General features: G+C 40.7%; 1 long non-coding RNA gene across 1 annotated transcript; it reads right to left on the bottom strand.

Moving 5' to 3' along the window:
• Window positions 1-208: 208 nt before the first annotated feature.
• LOC145789438 (uncharacterized) lies at window positions 209-3,987 on the bottom strand. The gene is made up of 3 exons (XR_014327353.1): window positions 3,596-3,987; window positions 2,632-3,094; window positions 209-327 (listed from the first exon to the last, which is right to left on the bottom strand). It is a non-coding gene; the product is annotated as an uncharacterized LOC145789438 (long non-coding RNA).
• Between the last annotated feature and the right edge of the window lie 14,029 nt (window positions 3,988-18,016).

Raw genomic sequence — 18,016 nt, forward strand, 5'->3', positions numbered from 1 at the left:
AATTTCGTCAAAAAAAATTAATGAGCAACATTTAAATATTCTACATGAAATAACAGTCCTCATCATTAAAAATGTAAAGCCATTGCCATGCCATCAACATAATCATCAAAAAGCACCAACCCAACACCCTACACTAAATTGATGAACTCAAAATGGAAGAACTATACCTGTTATCTCACAAGCAATTATCAATTGTGGAAGGCTGCGTCAAGAGTTCTTCTGCCTGCACAAATTCAGCATTCCAAAGTGCTGCTGGGTACTTTGGAATGCAAGCTTGCACAGTATACACCTGAACTGAGTAATTGCCATTAAATTCTTGTTTGGATTCTGCAAATAACTCAAGACAAGACAAATCCAAATTAACATTTCTTCCCTGCTGTTGGCAACAGGATTATCCATAACTAAGAACTACAGAAACTCATTAAGAAAAACTTCATCTTTCACATTTCTCAGAAGAAAAGAAATACATTTGGATTTCTACCAGGCAGATATTAGAGAATGATAATTGTTAGTTTCAGTACATGGTAGCCTCAATTAAATGACAAAAGACAACCTAGTAAAACAGGAACAATTTATATTACCCAAATTTCATACTAACTAACTAAAGAGCAGCAACATTTTAGTCCATATCTAATATCTTCAAACTGCATGTAACTAAAAATTTTAAAGGCTTATATCTTCAAATGTGTACAATATTTGAATTATTCTAAGGGCATCCACACCGATGGAAGTGATGAGTGATGTAGTGGTTCTAATTGAAAGCACCAGATTAACAATATGAACATTTGCATACATGCATACTATAAAGCATGAACACCTTGACAGGCCAAAACTTCCAAGCATTCAAGATAGCATAGCAGGGGACAAAGCAGACTCTGTGCATGTAAAAAAATGTATGGTGTTTCTCGAACAACTTGATGTTAGAAACTATATTAAAAGAGCTTATTTAACAAATTAAAAAGAAAAAAGAGAGATGGTTCAATAAGTAGTTAGAAATTAGGAATAAGGATTTTTCATAGCATTAACAATGAATATAGCTATCATTATTACAAATAGAATGAGTTTTTTTTTTTTTCATAGCATTAACAATGCATATATATATAGCTATCATTATGCAAATACAAGGGGTTATAAAATTATAAATTGGAAAAGGTCTTCTTTAGAAGAAAAAAAAAAGAATTAAAAATAACGTCATCAAATACTAGTGTATAAGTGAGAGGAGGGAATGGAAGGTTATGTTATTTTGTGTGATATGTGGTGTGTTGAGAGAGAGAGAGATCTTTTTGAGGGGAAGGAGCTTCAGATTTCTAGCCCAAAGGGATGCCCCATGGCTCTTGAAAGTCTATTTGTGTGGCTTAAGGAATCATTCCCTATTAATTAACTAGGTGTAACCTAGTTGGCCACTACGACTTTCCTAAGGGCTTGGTCTCTAGGGGGAGGTCATGGGTTCAACTCTCTCTAGGGGGTGCTTTACAATGGGTGGGGAGACCAACTCCTGTAGGTACTAATCTAACAACTAACAACTAACTTTCACCGATCAAAAAAAAAAAAAAAAGTAATCATTCCCTGTTTATTTTTATTCTTTGAACCTTTTGGGTGTGGTACCTTATTCAAGATATAAAGGGGGAAAAGGGGGATTCACTTTTATACTTTGCACGTGAAGAGTTTGTTCTCTTTTTTTTTTCTTTTTTGCTGCCATAATAATTGAAGTTCATTTATTTATTCCCAAGACGTAAAAAAAATCAATTTAAATATCGTTCTTTTTTAACTTGGTTACATGAACTTCTTACATCAAATTCATTGACATGTAATCATGCACCAGGCCTTGTAATGTCTTTTATCAAGGCAGAAAGCATATCTATTTTTGTAATAAACAATAAAGCATTCATTTAACCTACTACATGAATATTTCCTTTCCTCTGTATGGAAGTATTCAATTTTATTATTTTATTTAAAAACATATATTATAAATAAACAAAACAAAAAAAAAAAATCTTAGAACATACCCTTCAACAACTGTTGCAAGCATATTACTGAATATTGTTTCACATATACCTGTCCCTGTCATGTCCCAATTTCTCTTTTTTAAGATGTGACTTAATATGTGCCTATGTCCTATCAAATTCATGTACAGCATCATGCCCACACCTCGCAGATGACTTTAATGCGATCTAATTTACATCCACTTTGCTCCCCAATAATTTCTAGGACTCAAACAGATCCTACACAACAAATCTTAAAGAAAGTTTGTTTCATAAAATCCGAAGAATAATTTTGGTATGCACAAAAGGGGTAAGAGGTATAGATGAATAACAGTAGACATTGAACATATATGAAATTTAAAGGTCTTATTCATCTCCATGATTAGTAAATGGCTAGCTGATTCTTTGAAGTATCAAGGTGGTTATAGAGTTTTTAGTTTTCTTAAAAAACAGAAAATAAAACTAACATAACAAACAAGGAATCTTCAGATATAATATAACATGTCAAATTAAATAAATATCAAAACTACTTAATTGAAGAATAAGAACACAAATAAAGCATTTCTATGTTTAGAGATATCAAATCAATATTAACTTAAAATCAAGAGACCATGAATCTCTGTAAGAAAGCCAATTAGAATGAACTTACAAAATTTTGAGATCAGACAATTCACCAATGTAATCTGGGATTGGGCCAGTAATTAAGCAATTTCTCAGTATCCTATGTAACAAAAATAAAATAAACAAATCGGTTAGGTAACCACACCACAAAGTAATGACACAAGATTGCACTCTTCCCATGAATTACATCTGGATTCAACTTACAGTGTGTTCACCCTTCTGTTTTAATAATCATATAGCCATGATCAGCTGACTAAAAGCATCACTGAAATTTACAGATTAAATAGGCAGCTGATAGTGCAGCTGAAAATATGACAAGACTACTTTAAATATAACATGGTTTCATTGATCAACAAGTATGCAAGTAATTTAAAACCAAAATACATCTGAAGAATAATGGTGACAAGAGGATGACCTGAATAAGTGAGTATTGTGGCTGACCTTTGCTCTGTCTTGCAGCTTAAACTCAAGCCACTTATTTGGATTGAGGGCTGGGGAAATCAAACCCATGTGATATTGAGATTAGAAAATTACCAAATTCCAATGTCAATTTCCATAATAACTATAGCATTATTCAGAATATCCAAAAGTCTAATTTCCAAATGCAATTACACTCAAATTCCATATTGCCATAAGCCTTTAACTGATGATTATACACATGTTCACATCCAAATGTACCAACATAATTCAAACTACGCACTTCAATCAGGTAAATTCGAACACTTTTAATACCCCTAATACATAATTCTTAAATTCTATATACATACTCAGGTTTGATGACTTATGATGAATATTTTTTCAATATTAACACTACCAAAAAACCCAAGTCCACAATCATCAACATATTTCAATCCACATACTTTGAGCAAAACCCAACATTCAAAGCCCTCAATACAAACATCTAATTGCAAAGAATTCATTTTCAGAAAACGACACACTTCATTTCCATAAAGTTAAAATCAAACCCAAATGAAATTGAGATTAGAAATTACCAAATTCGGTGAAGAAAAGTAGTAGTAATACGAGATTCCACCAGAAATCGCAGTAATTGCTCCGAAGGGAACTCGAAAACTGGGGAAACTCGATTTGGGTTGGTCACGAAATGCGTGACTGAATGCGATCGATATATATTTATTTATTTGGGGCAGATATATAGGAAGGACAATTGGGGACATATAAAACCCTAGCAAGTGTGAGAAATGAAAAAATAGAGAGAGAGAGAGACCGAGAGTGACAGAAAGCGAGAGAAAAATCTGTGAATTTTTCAGATTGGGTATTTTGGTTCAAGAGATGGGGAGGGGGGAAGCCGAGCGGGAATGGAAAAAAGGGGGTGGAAAATCGAGCGGGAAATTTTTTTTGTTTTTTTGGTAATATTTAAACAGCAAAATGATTCTTTTTTAAAAAAAAAAATTTATTTTTTGTTAAAATAATTTTTTTTTTATAGTTAATGAATTTATTTTTTTTGCTTCTTTATTTTTTCCAGTTATAAATGTTGAAAATTTATTTGTTTCATTTTTATTTTAATGAATAAAAAATTATTCTTATTTTTTTACTTTGGTAGAAGTAGGAGTAATATTTTAATGAAAAATAATTTCCATAAATTTTATAAATTGGTTTTTGTTTATTTTTAGAAAAATATAAATTACAAACGCGTTTGGTTTGAACAAAATGTTTAAAAAAATTAAAAACATAAACTAAAAAGCATGTTTGTTTAGGCCTAAAATATTTATATTTATTTTTTGTATTATTTATGACGATGGAATTATACACATTATAATTGAAAAAAAATATTTGAAAAAATATATATTTGAAAAGAGATGAGAGAGATAGAGAAGAGAAATGAGTAAGAGAGATGAGTGAAAGAGAGAGAAGAGAAACGAGTAAGAGACATAGAGAGTAAGAGACAGAGAGAAAGAGAGACCCATTTCATTTTTTGACTTTTTCCTCTTTCAATAATAATGGGCTCAGAGAAAGAGATGAGTGTGATTGAGAGAAATGAACGATTGAGAGAGAAGAGAAATGAGTGAGAGAGAGAGAGAGACAGAGAGAAAGACAAAAAGAGAAAGATAAACAAGATGAGCGAGAGATAGACAAAGAGAGAGAGAGAGAGAAAGACAGCAAAAAGAGATGAACAAGAGATATAGAGAGAGTGAGAGGGAGAATAAAGATAAGCAAGAGAGATAGAGAGAGCCAGCGAGAAGAGTGATAAATGACAGAGAGAGAGAAAAAAAAGAGAGAGAGAAACAAGATGAGCGAGAGATAGACACAGAGAAAGAGAGATAGAGAGAGAAAGACAACAAAAAGAAATGAACAAGAGATAGAGAAAGAGACATAGAGAGAGAGAGAAGAAAGATGAACAAGAGAGATAAAAAGCGGAGAGATATGAGAGAGCCAGAGACAGAGAGAGAGTGTGTGTGAACACAACAACACCCATCTCTTTCTTTCTCTGTACTACAACACATTGACCGAGATCCACCAACGTGAGAGAGAACGTGGAGAGATAGAGTTCTAAGAGACGTGTTTGGCAGACGTGGGCGAGAGAGAGGGTAGAGAGTGTTTGGGCGGGAAAAAATTTAATCTGCACCCTTAGATATTGATTAGGAATCATCCCAACCATTCAAATGAAATGTATCTCTTATACATTTTAACATATTTTCAAAAACCTTCCTCCCTTATTATATAGATATATATATATATATATATATATAATAAGAAAGAAAAGAAAGAAAGAAAATTAAAAAAAAAAGAAGGAAAATTTTTTCTCCAAAAAATTATGAGCCAACTCAACCCTTGTTTTTTTTTTTTTGGGACTCCTGCATGACTAACTAGGCACTAATCAATATTTTATAATTTTAGAACATGCAATATGTATATTTTCTCATAGATAAAGACAGATGAAGAAATCATGTGTCAAGTGGATTTAATTAATTTATTATTCAGTTGTAACTAGCAGTCAAAATCATTTTCTCAAGCATATCTTAGCAGTCAAAATCATTAACGTACAACTAAAAAATATATACACACAGCCCCAGCTTAGGCCTTTAGTTCAATTAGCATTAAATCGTCAATTACTTTTATAAATCCCTCAAATTGAAAAAATATATATATCTAAATTAAGTGAATCTAAAAAATAATTAAGTGAATCTAAAAAATAAACAAATTTGCTTTAAATATTTTAAAAAGTTGAAAAAATTAATTATTAAAAAATTAAGAAAAATTTTAAAATCTGAAATAATATCAATAAGTCTTACAAATATGTATTATTTACTCATAAGCCATGATGAGTGAATTTTTTTTATACACTTAGCCCTCGCAAAAAGTGTGAATTTTTTTTACACACTTAGCCCTCGCGAAAGAGATTAGTGGTGAAGTTGTGGTAGTGGTAGTGTAAATGGAGTGGCAGGGGTGAAAGAGAGGTAATGGTAGTAGTGGTGGTAGTGGAGTGGTGGTGATGATAGTAGTAATAGTAGTCGTAGAGGTGAAGTGGCGATAGTGGAAGTAGTGGTGGGGGTGGAATGGCGTTTGTAGTAGTGGTGAAGGTGGTACTAGAGATGGATGGTGAGAGACAGAAATGAGTGAGAGACAGATAGAGGAGAGAGAAAGAGAGAGAGAGAGAGAGAAAGAAAGAGATAAAGAGTGAGAGTGAGAGACAGAAAAGAGACATAGAGAGAAGAGAGATGGACGAGAGAGACAGAGAGACAGAGAGAAGAGAGATGGACGAGAGAGACAGAGAGACAGAGAGAAGAGAGATGAGCGAGAGAGACATAAAGAGAAGAGAGATGAACGACAAACAGCCAATAACAAGTTTACTGGTAATAATATTGAAAAATTTATTAAAATGATAAATAATTGGGATATTTTGTCTTTTATTTGTGAATTTTGATTTATTCTTAATTTATTAGTGTTATTGAAATATGATGATGTAAAAAGTATAAATAGTTTAATTGTACTTTTTAAAAATAATAAATTTATTATTAAAAATTAAATTCATCAGACTGACCTGTAACTATGCCTTTAAATTTTTGCAATGTAAAACTATCGACAAACAGCCAATAACAAGTTGCCCATTTTAGCATACCTTTCGCGTGAGGGCCCAATTATTACAAGATGTGTTCAACCATCAAATGAAAGCCGACTACTTCTTCCATCTAAAAATAATAATCTATTTTCAGAATTTAATTTCTTTTTATAATACAATTATTACATTTTAAAAATATTAATTTTTCAAAATTACCGTTTGATAGTATATTTTTTTAGACATATCAATTGTCATAATTGTACTTTTTGTATTATTAATGTATTTAAAAAAAGGACAAAATCAGAAATTCATATTATTTTAATAATTAATTTTTAAAAAAATTAATATTTTGAGATAATAAAAAAAAATAAGATATTAATATTTTTGGATGGTGGGTGTACAACCTCTTAATAAAAATAAAAATAAAAATAATTAATTTTCTTATTTTCATTCGGCTACCAAACAATTAGTAGCCAAAAGTAGGTATACAGCGACTAAAAAAAAGTTTGTCGCCGAAACATGGCATTTGGCGACCAAAAGTTTGGTCGGGAAAGATTAAAAATTAATTTTTTTATTTTCATTCGGCTACCAAACAATTTAGTAGCCGAAAGTAGGTATACAGCGACTAAAAAAAATTTTGTCGCCGAAACATGGCATTTGGCGACCAAATGTTTGGTCGGGAAAGATTAAAAATTAATTTTTTTATTTTCATTCGGCTACCAAACAATTTAGTAGCGGAAAGTAGGTATACAGCGACTAAAAAAAATTTTGTCGCCGAAACATGGTATTTGGCGACCAAATGTTTGGTCGGGAAAGATTAAAAATTAATTTTTTTATTTTCATTTGGCTACCAAACAATTTAGTAGCCGAAAGTAGGTATACAGCGACTAAAAAAAATTTTGTCGCCGAAACATGGCATTTGGCGACCAAATGTTTGGTCGGGAAAGATTAAAAATTAATTTTTTTATTTTCATTCGGCTACCAAATAATTTAGTAGCTAAAGGTACCTCTACGGCTACTAAATTTTTATTTAGTCGCCAATTGTCATATGTTTAGCTACTAAAAATTGTTTTAGTCGCCAATTGTAATATCTTTAGCTACTAAATTTTTTTTAGTAGCCAATAATCAACATTCCCCTACTAAAAAAAATTAGTAGCTAAAAAGTTGACTTTTGCCGACTAATATTATTTTTGGTAGCCAATTCCGTGACTTTTGGCGACTAAATTCGTTTTGGTAGCTAAAAGTGGTCGGCAAAAATGCTTTTTCTTGTAGTGACTGTGTTGGAAATCCAGCAAGGGTAGTGCACCTCCTGAATTGCTCGTGCCTCAAGCAAGTTTTTCACCTCCTCTGCAACTACCTCGGCGTGGTGCAGTGCCAATCTCCTTGTTCGCTGGATGACTGGCTTTGCTCCAGGGAAGACATTGAGGTGATGGCACATAAAACTTGGGTCGAGGCCGGGCATGTCGTAAGGCGACCACGCGAAGACCTCGATGTTGGCCATCAGAAACTCAACCATCTCGGTCCTCTCTACGGCCGTGAGACTTGAACTGAGCAAGAAGAACTTGTCTGGTTGTTCTGTATCAATTCGCACCTCAACCAATTCCTCAACTGCCTTGTCTTCGGCCTTGGTACCCACGTCGTCCAAGACACCGTAGCCCTCCGGTCCCTCAATCATTTGAACGAATCCTTTGGCAGCCCGGCTCCCGTTGACCGCCACGAAGCACTGCTTGGACATGACCTGATCGCCCCAAATCTCCTCGATTGCCCCCATAGCTGAGGGGAATCCCATCACCTGGTGGTAGGTCGACGCTATGGCTTGCATAGCGTGAAGCCATCCTCTTCCAAGGATAAGGTTGTACGTCGAAGACACTTGCAGCACCCAAAACTCCACTTGCTTGACCACGGATCCCGCTTTGACCGGCAGGATAATCTTTCCCAAGGGCCACTCTGGTTGTGAGTTAAATCCAACCAGGGGCGAAGTCGCCGGAGCCAAGTCTGTTTCCCGGAGTTTGAGCTGCTTGAACGCATCATAATACATGATTTCGACCGAGCTTCCCTGATCGATCAAGATCCGTCTAACATCGAATTCTTTGACGCGTAGTGTTACTACTGGGGCATCGTTGTGCGGCATCTGGATACGCTCTAGATCCCCTGAGGTGAAACTAATCACGTCTTTTTCTTCAGTCTTGCCCCTTTTGATAGCAGGCTGTACCGACAAAACTTCCCTCATATGCTCTGCCGTTTTTATCATGCCCCAGAGTTCACAAACACGCTCCGGTTCCACGATGTCGTGGATGACATTAATAACTCCCTGTGGTGGTGCGTCTCGGTCATCCTGTCCCCTGGGATCAACCGGAGCCTGATTCGGCTTCACGCCGCCATCAATGTAAAGATCTAGATGCCCGGCCACAACCAGCTCTTCTAAGTGTTGCCTCAAAGGCAGACAATCCTCAGTCCGGTGGCCTCTCTCCCGGTGGAATGTGCAATGATACGGCGGATTGTAGCCCTTTTGTCCATCACCCAACTTAGCAGGAAACCGGACATACTCCTCGTCTCAGATTTCACTAAGTATGCGATAGATTGGAATCTTGAAGACCGTGGTTATGCCAGTCCTGGCCTTCATCCTTCTGTTTGCGTCCGCTACGTCATCTCGGGGGTAGTCATCCCGGTCATTCCGACGTCCTCTTCCCCGGTTTTTACGAGTCGAACCACGGTCCGATTCCTCTGCTCGGTCACTTGTGCGGCTAGACTCTTGCCCAACTGCGTACACTTTGCCTGCTGTCTTCTTGTCTGTTGCTACCGGAGTGGCCTTCACGGTAGAAGCTGACGCGTCATCCTCAACTCGGATGTGCTCATTGATGCGCTGCATGAGCTGGCCCATGGAGGTCGGCTGGTGCATGGTAAGCGAGTCCCGCAGTCTATGTCCGACCAGGAGGCCACGCTTGTATTGCGTGATTGCAAGGTTGACCGGGCAGTCCAAGATCTCGTTGAAGGTTTCCCAGTACCTTGAGTTGTATACCTTCAGTGTGTCGCTCGGTTCCATCTTGACACTTAGCAAATGATCGACTTCCTTTGGTGTCTTTGTGTTGGTTTTAAAGCGCGTAACAAACGCCTCAGCCAACTGATGCCACCTTTGTATGCTCCCTTCCGGCAACCTCTCGAACCACTTTAAGCCCAGCTCACCTAAACTTGACGGGAAGATTAGGCACATAAGTCCGTCATTGTGCCTATGTCCGGCCATAACCTGTCGGAAGTGGTTCACATGCATGTATGGATCGGTCTTTCCGTCGTAAAGCGTGAACTTAGGCTGGTGGAAGCCTGCCGGAAGCGGTGTTGTTTCTATATCCATGGAAAAAGGGGTGGCACTCAGCCTAGCCAAGTCCGTATCTTCAAAGAGTGGCACTGCTTGGCGGGGTGGAGGCATTCCGACCTCCTCGCTGGCGTGAACCTCGTAGGATAGCCGCTGGAAAGCAAGTATTCTCTGGGCTTCGCGTCGATGAGCCCGCTCCTTTAAGACCGCCTGTGAATCCTCTAACTGAGCAGAGTAAGAGTATCTCGACGTCGTCGCCGGACCTGAGGGTTTGTAGGTGCTGTCTTGCGCGCTAGACTTTTCTGCATGCGCATCGGAATCACCAACCTGGTAACTTCTGGTAATAGATATGGACTGAGTACGTCGCTGACTCTGGCCGCTTGAACGACGGGATGGGGTGCGCTCACTGTGGTCTCCCACTCCAGCTACACCCTTCCCTTTGACATGCCGCTTCAGATCCTCCATCTCTGCCGCCATTCGCCGGATGACAGCATCTTGGTCTCTCAACATACTTTCCAGTCGCCTGGCGTGTGAGTCTCTCCTCCGCCGGTGACCGTCTGGACTCCGCGAATGACCATGACTTCTTCCGCGCTTATCCCGCGCGTCTACTGACTGTCCTCCTGTGGGCGTCCCCAAGCCCGCCATTGGATGGATGGCGGGAGGACCTTCTCTCCTTCGGGTGAACTCCGGGGTAGCTCCGTCTATGGCGGACAACGGAAACTCGTCGTTGTTCGCCATGGACGGCGATCAGATGAACCTGGAAGACAAGGTTTTGTCTGTCAAGCTTCCCACAGACGGTGCCAATTGTGCGGGGAGCAAATATTCCGGCAAGCCCGTACTCCTTTCTTCTGAGCTCCGTTTATGTCCGATCACCTGCGCGCAAATAATGGTGAGCTACCCGGCGGTGTGTGGCCGGAAAAACCCTCCGACGATCAAGTTAGCACACACCTTAGGATAGAGGGAAAGAGGGAGAGAGGTATTTGAGTGTAAGAAATTCCTTACAAAGTGTTCATCTGTCGCGTATGGGGGGCGCAGACATGCTTATATACCCTCTGCGCCCCATATCCACTCTCAGTCATCTCCTGACACGTGGCTCCGCTATCCCATCTGTCAGCATAAACCTTGCCGATCATCACCTAATCTCAACTGCCTGCCTACTCAGCAGGAGCTCGGCAGCCGGGCTGCTTTATCCACGGTCGTGCTATGCTTCATACCCAAGCACCTCACTGGATAAACCCAAGGAGGACCGGGCTAGGCGGCATCTTGGCAGAGCCTAGCCCGGGCACCTCCTGTGGTTGGCCTCCCTGCCGATCAAACGGTCTCCTCGGTTGACCATGCCTTTCCGGGCGCCGGTCAGCTTGTCTGGCTTCAGCCATCCCCTGATCAAGCAGCTCGGTCCAACCGAGCACTTCCTTGCCGAGCTTCTTTTCGGTCCGGGGCGGCTCACACTTGGCCCAATTCCTACCCGGGCCAAGTTCTGGCAGCCCATCTCCGGGCGGATAGTCGATCATCTCGGCCCCATGCACGGTTGGGCTCTCTTCCTGCTCGGCCGTTGCCTCGGCCCAATTCCAGATCATAAATCACCCTCTCAATATATATATTTTTACACTTTCACACTTATCCATATATATATACCTTACATGTTGTCCCTTACGTTCTAAAACCTAAAACATTGTTACATTTTACATCAAATTTTACTGTACGGGAAAGAAATAAACCTTCTCGTATAATCCTGTTGATCAAGTCTGCGCTCCTCTGTACGTCATCGCTTTATCACCTGAAAGCACAAATGTGAGCTAGCCGGCGGGTGTGTGCCGGAAACCTCTCCGATGCCTAAGTCAGTAGGCTTGACAAATAGACAAAAGCTCTGTGTATTCAGAAAGTAAAGTTGTGTGTTACCTCTCCAAAGATGATGTTTGTGAGCTTTTATAGGTTTCGTGTGGCACAATCCTAGTAGGACTTCTATTCCTCTATGCAGAGTCCTCCTAGGATTTAACCTCCTGAAGGATAATCCTTATCCTCCAACACCCCCCTCACTGCTTAAACCAAGTGAGATGGTTATTACCATGGCCGAACTCCAAACATGACCGAAGTAATCATAGCTATCCTGAGCCGCAGAGTAGGCCGAACTATCCTTAGTTCGGCTCTTCCTTCTACTCCTCCTTATCCCGGTGCTCTCATGCACAAACCATGGTATGTTTAAACCGAGCTACGGAGTAGCAAGGTTCTGACCGTTCTAAACACAATACGTCATGACCGGACTAACTCTGAGACTGGCCTAACTTCAAGTCGCTTCCGGACCGGAGTAACTTTACATTTCTCTCGGGCCGGAGTAATCTTTTACCTCTCTTGGACCGGAGTAATTTTACGGCCTTTTTACCCAGCCCTTCGTACTTTGGGCCATAATGACCATCTCATAGCTCGACCCAATTTTCACCAAAATTACCCTCTCAATTGCCCCTTAATTCCATCTGCACAGCATGATTGGGATTACCTATCTGTCAGCCAAGCTGAAGTTTTAAAGCCTTTCCAGCCGAGCTAAAGAACCCTTTAGCCTTTCCAGCCGAGCTAAAACTCTTAAGCCTTTCAGCCGAGCTAATTTTACACCGGGCTCTGCTTGTCCGATCAAAACGTCTCCTCAATCACAGCAACTGAATCGTTTCTCCTTCCTGGGACACGTGGCACGCACTGATTGATTAAGGACGGCTGTCACGCCGTCTTCGTACTTCGTAAAATTTGAACAGTCCCGCCTTTTTTCCCTTTACCTAAAACAAGTCTCATCATTTCAACACACTTTACAACTTCTCTCTCACAGCCTCCATTGCCTGTTCATTTTCTGAGCTTGTGTTTTGCTGCTTTTTGCTTTCATCTTCAGTTTCTTGCTTCTTCTTCTGGTTAGTATTGCATCTTTACTTTGTTTTCATATGTTGCTTTCTGTGTTCTGTTTTCTGTGTTTTTGCAAAACATTTTCTTCCATTTTGCTTTGCTCTGTACTCTTATGGAAAAAACTTAACCATAGAACATATGACTATATGAAATATCCTGTAGAAAACTGGTTTTTGATCCAAAATCATGATGCAACCGAACTAGGATACTGTTTTAAGCTAGGTAAAAGTCTAGTCAGCGTACCACCGGACTAACACTTCATGTTTACACCAGTGGCTTTGAATAAGTCAAACCACTTCTTGCTAGACCTTAGCCGAGGTAACTAACCGAACTAGGTTTGCACTTAGCATACCAAGATACCTGAACTCCAACCGATCTAGGCCTTTGGGGCTAAACCAGCTTTCTTAGTTTTTTAGATGGAACTCAGAAAGCAGCCCCTAGGCAATCAACCGGTCAAACAGAACCGTTTCCTCAATTGAGATATCTAGACGCTTGCCGAGTCCGAACTAGCAAAGCCCTGCCCAAACCAAGCTACAAATCACCTTGCAGAAACCGAGTTAGAACCTGTAGCATCCACATAGCCGAAGTAGGGCTCCTATTTTTTGTACTTTTATTTTGTAGCACGGTCCGATGATCTGTGCTTAACCCCTTTGTTTTCTACTTTGCAGACTTAGGTTGCCCAGGCACTCCTCTGCGCGCTCAACCGAGCTACTGAGAACAATTTTTGGACCGAACTTAATTTATTCGTAAATTATACAATAAATGGGGAAGTATAGGTATCTAGTAGACACTTCGGGCGGCCTAGCCGAATTCAGAAAAGACTACAATATACCCGATGACATCCACCTGATTTTAGCCGAAAAAGATGTCATTCCTTGGGGCAATGAAGGCTTTGTCCCCTTCACCCTCTTATCCATAATTGAAACCGGACTACGATTTCCAGTCCAACCTTTAATTTGCGAGTTTCTCAAGCAAACTAGACTATGCCCTACCCAATTATCCACCAATTCATACCGCATAATAATGGGAATAGCCGAACTAAACCGGCAAGCCGGTCTCAACCTTGGTCTGGCCGAAATCTTTCACCAATACTCCATTGGTTCGAAGGAAGACGGCTGGGTATACTATCTCAGAATACGCTGCCGTCGTGAGAAAATAATAAAAAACACACCAGATAAAGACTTAAACGACGACGATTTTTTCTGGGTGTCTGGGAAAAAAGGAGAACCTGATAAATTTACTTCGGTTTTCTTGCGTGTTATTTTACATTTCGGTTTGTCAATCTTTCAGCCGAACTAACAGTTGTCTTCTTTCGCAGATTCTGCCCACCTCCATTCTTTATACAGCTACCCCAATCTAGCGACTTTGTGCGCCACACTACGGTATCCAGAACGTAGTTGGGCTAAGCTACTAAAGTTCGAGCCGACCTACAGATACAGCGGCTGCCGAAAAGCGAGAGTGACCGACTTTCTGCTAGAGGAGGCCCCAGAACCGGACCCAACCTTGCCAGAAATCAGACTAATCCCCCTAACTGCTGAAGAAGAAATGGCTAAGAGGAACAGAGTAAGGGCACTTTTTACCGAAACTAACAGACCCGAGGTACCACAAACCAGTCAAACGACTGAGACCGTAGTAGCCCTTCCATCCCAGCAGCCATCCTCATCACGGGCGAACAAGCGTGCCCGGACTAGCCAAACCGAGCAGCGACTTGTTGACGAAGACGAGTCTACCCTTCCACCAAGTCCTCAACCCATCCTTCAACCGGAGCAATCTGACCAAGCTGACTCCTCCAAATGGGCTCCAATTCTCACATTTCAAGACCGAAATATCCAGGAGATTGACTCGGTCGTTGCTGAGAAGGATCACTTGATGGATTTCAATCTAGCAAAGAGTGTTTGCCTTCCGAAAGATATGGAGCACCACAACAAGCAACTAAACACCGAGCTGAAGGCCATCCGGTCTTCAACAAAATCAATGATCCTGGTAAGTGGCTCTCCCTTTTCTTTGTCTAACTTTTCCCAACTGTCAATCCGGCTAAAGAGAGTTACTACTCTTTTGCAGGCCATTCAGAAGAACAACATTGCACATAAAAAAGTGTTGGAGCTCCGCAAGACAACCAGGCAAGTCATGGCAGATGCCGAGGCAAAGGCAGCCGAGCTTGAGCACGCCAAGAAGCAGATAGACGAGCTACAGTTCGAGAACAGTCGCTTGACTGGACTTCTTAGCTCGACTGAAGCTGAAAAACAAAAAATTGCAGTAACGGTGAAGGATAAATACTTGCGCGAGTTGGCCAAACTCGAAGGCAAAAAAGACGCCGAAATAGCCGATCTGAAGAAGAAGGTCGGTGATGCCAACGCCCAAGGTTTCAAAGAGGCAGAGGGCCTCTATATTTCGCAGTGCGAGGGGGCGAAGGACTTATTCTTTAAGTGTGGCTGGAGGAGTTCTGTGGAACAGCTCGGCTGTGGACCCGAAACCGAGGTCTACAATGCTCCATAGTACTTCATTCCAGCCTCACTAGCGGAACATGCTGCTTCGGTCCAAGAACAATTTTTGCAGGATTCAGATGATGAAGACGATGAGAACGAACAAACTGTTACTCCGGTAGTCAACGATCAAGTCAATGATCAATCAGCTCGGTTGGAGGCAACGGTTGAAGACCTGACTGTTGAGCCATCGATTGATATCGTTCTGCCAGTTGCTACTGAGACTGATCTTCCATCTGCAACCGGTGTTCAAGTTGATATTGACGCTGAAATTGAAGACCTTTTCAGTTGATTTTGTACTTTTCTTCTTTGTTACTTTTTGTTTCATGTAACCGGGCTATGGCCCCTCCTTTGTATTTCCTTTTTGATGAATGAAAATTTTCTTTAACTCTTACTTCGGTTGATCTGTATGTTTGTACTTGTAATGATTTTTCCATGATCTTTTTACTTGCAACTGTTATCTCGGTTTTAGCTGGTCAAACTATGCTTACTAGCCAACCACTCTTTAGCCGACATAATTACTTCGACTGAGGAGTACACAGAGTTGGTTTAATCCAGCCAACCACTCTTCAGCCATACCCTTACTTCGGCTGAAGAGTACAAAGAGTTGGTTTAATCCAGCCAACCATTCTTCAGCCATACCCATACTTCGGCTGAAGAGTACAAAAAGTTGGTTTAATCCAGCCAACCACTCTTCAGCCATACCCTTACTTCGGCTGAGGAGTACAAAGAGTTGGTTTAATCCAGCCAACCACTCTTCAGCCATACCCTTACTTCGGCTGAGGAGTACAAAGAGTTGGTTTAATCCAGCCAACCTCTAAGTTAGTTTTTCCAGCCAACTTAGAATAATGTTTGGTTATTCTGACCAAACGTCCTGCAGCCTGGATCCTTATCCTGGGCTTAGGAAGGGTGTTGGTTTAATCCAGCCAACCTCTAAGTTAGTTTTTTCCAGCTAACTTAGAATAAAATGTTTGCAATATTCCTAACTTTACTAAAGCTAACTTTTATAGAGAACAACTTATGCTGAAAAGAATCGATTTGTTTTATTGAGGAAAGAAAAAATTACACGTGTTTGAAAGAGGAAAGCTAAAAATAAAATAACTTGAGATTGGCTGTGTTCCATGGTCTAGGGATTGCTTTGTCGTCCTTGTCTTCGAGGTGGTATGTCCCTTTGCCTGCTAACCCAACCACTTTGTAAGGACCTTCCCAATTAGGCCCTAGCTTGCCATCTCTTGGTATTAAGGTGTTTCCCATCACTTTGCGCAGTACCTAATCTCCGATCTTGAATTGTCTTGGATGTACCGTTTTGTTGTATTTCCTGGATAACTCTTGTTGGTATGAGGCAATGTGAACCAGTGCTCTTTCTCTTCTTTCTTCCGCAAGGTCGAGCTCTAATGTTATGGCTTCTTCATTCAAGTCGAGATCAAAATTTTCGCTTCGAATTGTGGGGAGGCCAACTTCTAGTGGGATTACTGCTTCCATTTCGTAAGCTAAGGAGAATGGTGTCTCTCCTGTTGATCGACGAGGTGTGGTGCGGTAAGCCCATAAAACATGAGGAAGTTCATCCGCCCACTTGCCTTTTGCTTCTCTAACCTTTTCTTCAGTCCATCCAAGACGACTTTATTTGATGCTTCTGCTTGGCCATTTGCTTGAGGATATGCCGGTGTAGAATTATAGAACTCTATCTTGTACTCTTCACAAAAGCCTCTGAAGATTCTGTCGTCGAACTGAGTGCCATTGTCTGAAATTAGGGCTTTTGGTATGCCAAACCGAGTGATGATGTTTTTCCAGATGAACTTCTTCACATCTTTTTCCTTGATTGATGCCAATGCTTCTGCTTCCACCCACTTTGTGAAGTAGTCTGTTGCTGCGAGAAAGAACTTCCTGTTGCCGGGTGCTGTTGGAAGTGGGCCTACTATGTCCAAGCCCCACATTGCGAAAGGCCATGGGCTAGTCAATGGTAAGAGTTCTCTAGCTGGTTGATGTATTTGGTGTGCGAATTTCTGGCATTTCTCGCACTTCTTCACATATTTCTCCGAGTCTGCCTGCATGTATGGCCACCAGTATCCTTGTGAAATGGCCCTGTAAGCTAGCGATCTTCCACCTTGATGGCTTCCGCACACTCCTTCGTGTATTTCGAATAAGAATGCTTCCACTTTGCTGGGATGAACACACTTTAGGTAAGGTCCTAAGAATGACTTTTTGTATAATACCAAGGATGGGGAGAGCCAAAATCGCTGTGACTTCGCTCTTATTCTATTGGCTTCTTTTTTCTCTTCTGGTAAGATGCCGTCTTTTAAGAACAGGATGATGGGATCCATCCAAGAGGGGTCTAGCTCTGCGCAACATACCTCTTCTGCTTCGGGGTCTTCAATGCTTGGTCTAGGTAGGTAGTCGATCAGTAGTGGATGAGGTATGGAGGTGTCTGCCATTGAGGCGAAGCCTGCTAGTTCGTCTGCTTTGCTGTTTTCCTCCCTGCCGATTTGTTCTATCCTTACTACTTCAAATTTCTTGAACTCTGTTCTGACCAATTCTTGGTATTTGGCCATCCTATCATCCTTAGCTTCATAGTCGCCAGAGATTTGGTTTACCACTAGCTGTGAGTCGTTGTAGACCATTAATTCAGTAGCCTTCATGTAGTATGCTGATTTGAGTCCTGCAAGAAGCGCTTCATACTCCGTTTCATTGTTGGATGCTGGGAAGCCAAGGTTGATTG

This window comes from Camellia sinensis, chromosome 4 (assembly GCF_055761805.1).
Source record: "Camellia sinensis isolate YWXY chromosome 4, ASM5576180v1, whole genome shotgun sequence".
Lineage (NCBI taxonomy): Eukaryota > Viridiplantae > Streptophyta > Magnoliopsida > Ericales > Theaceae > Camellia > Camellia sinensis.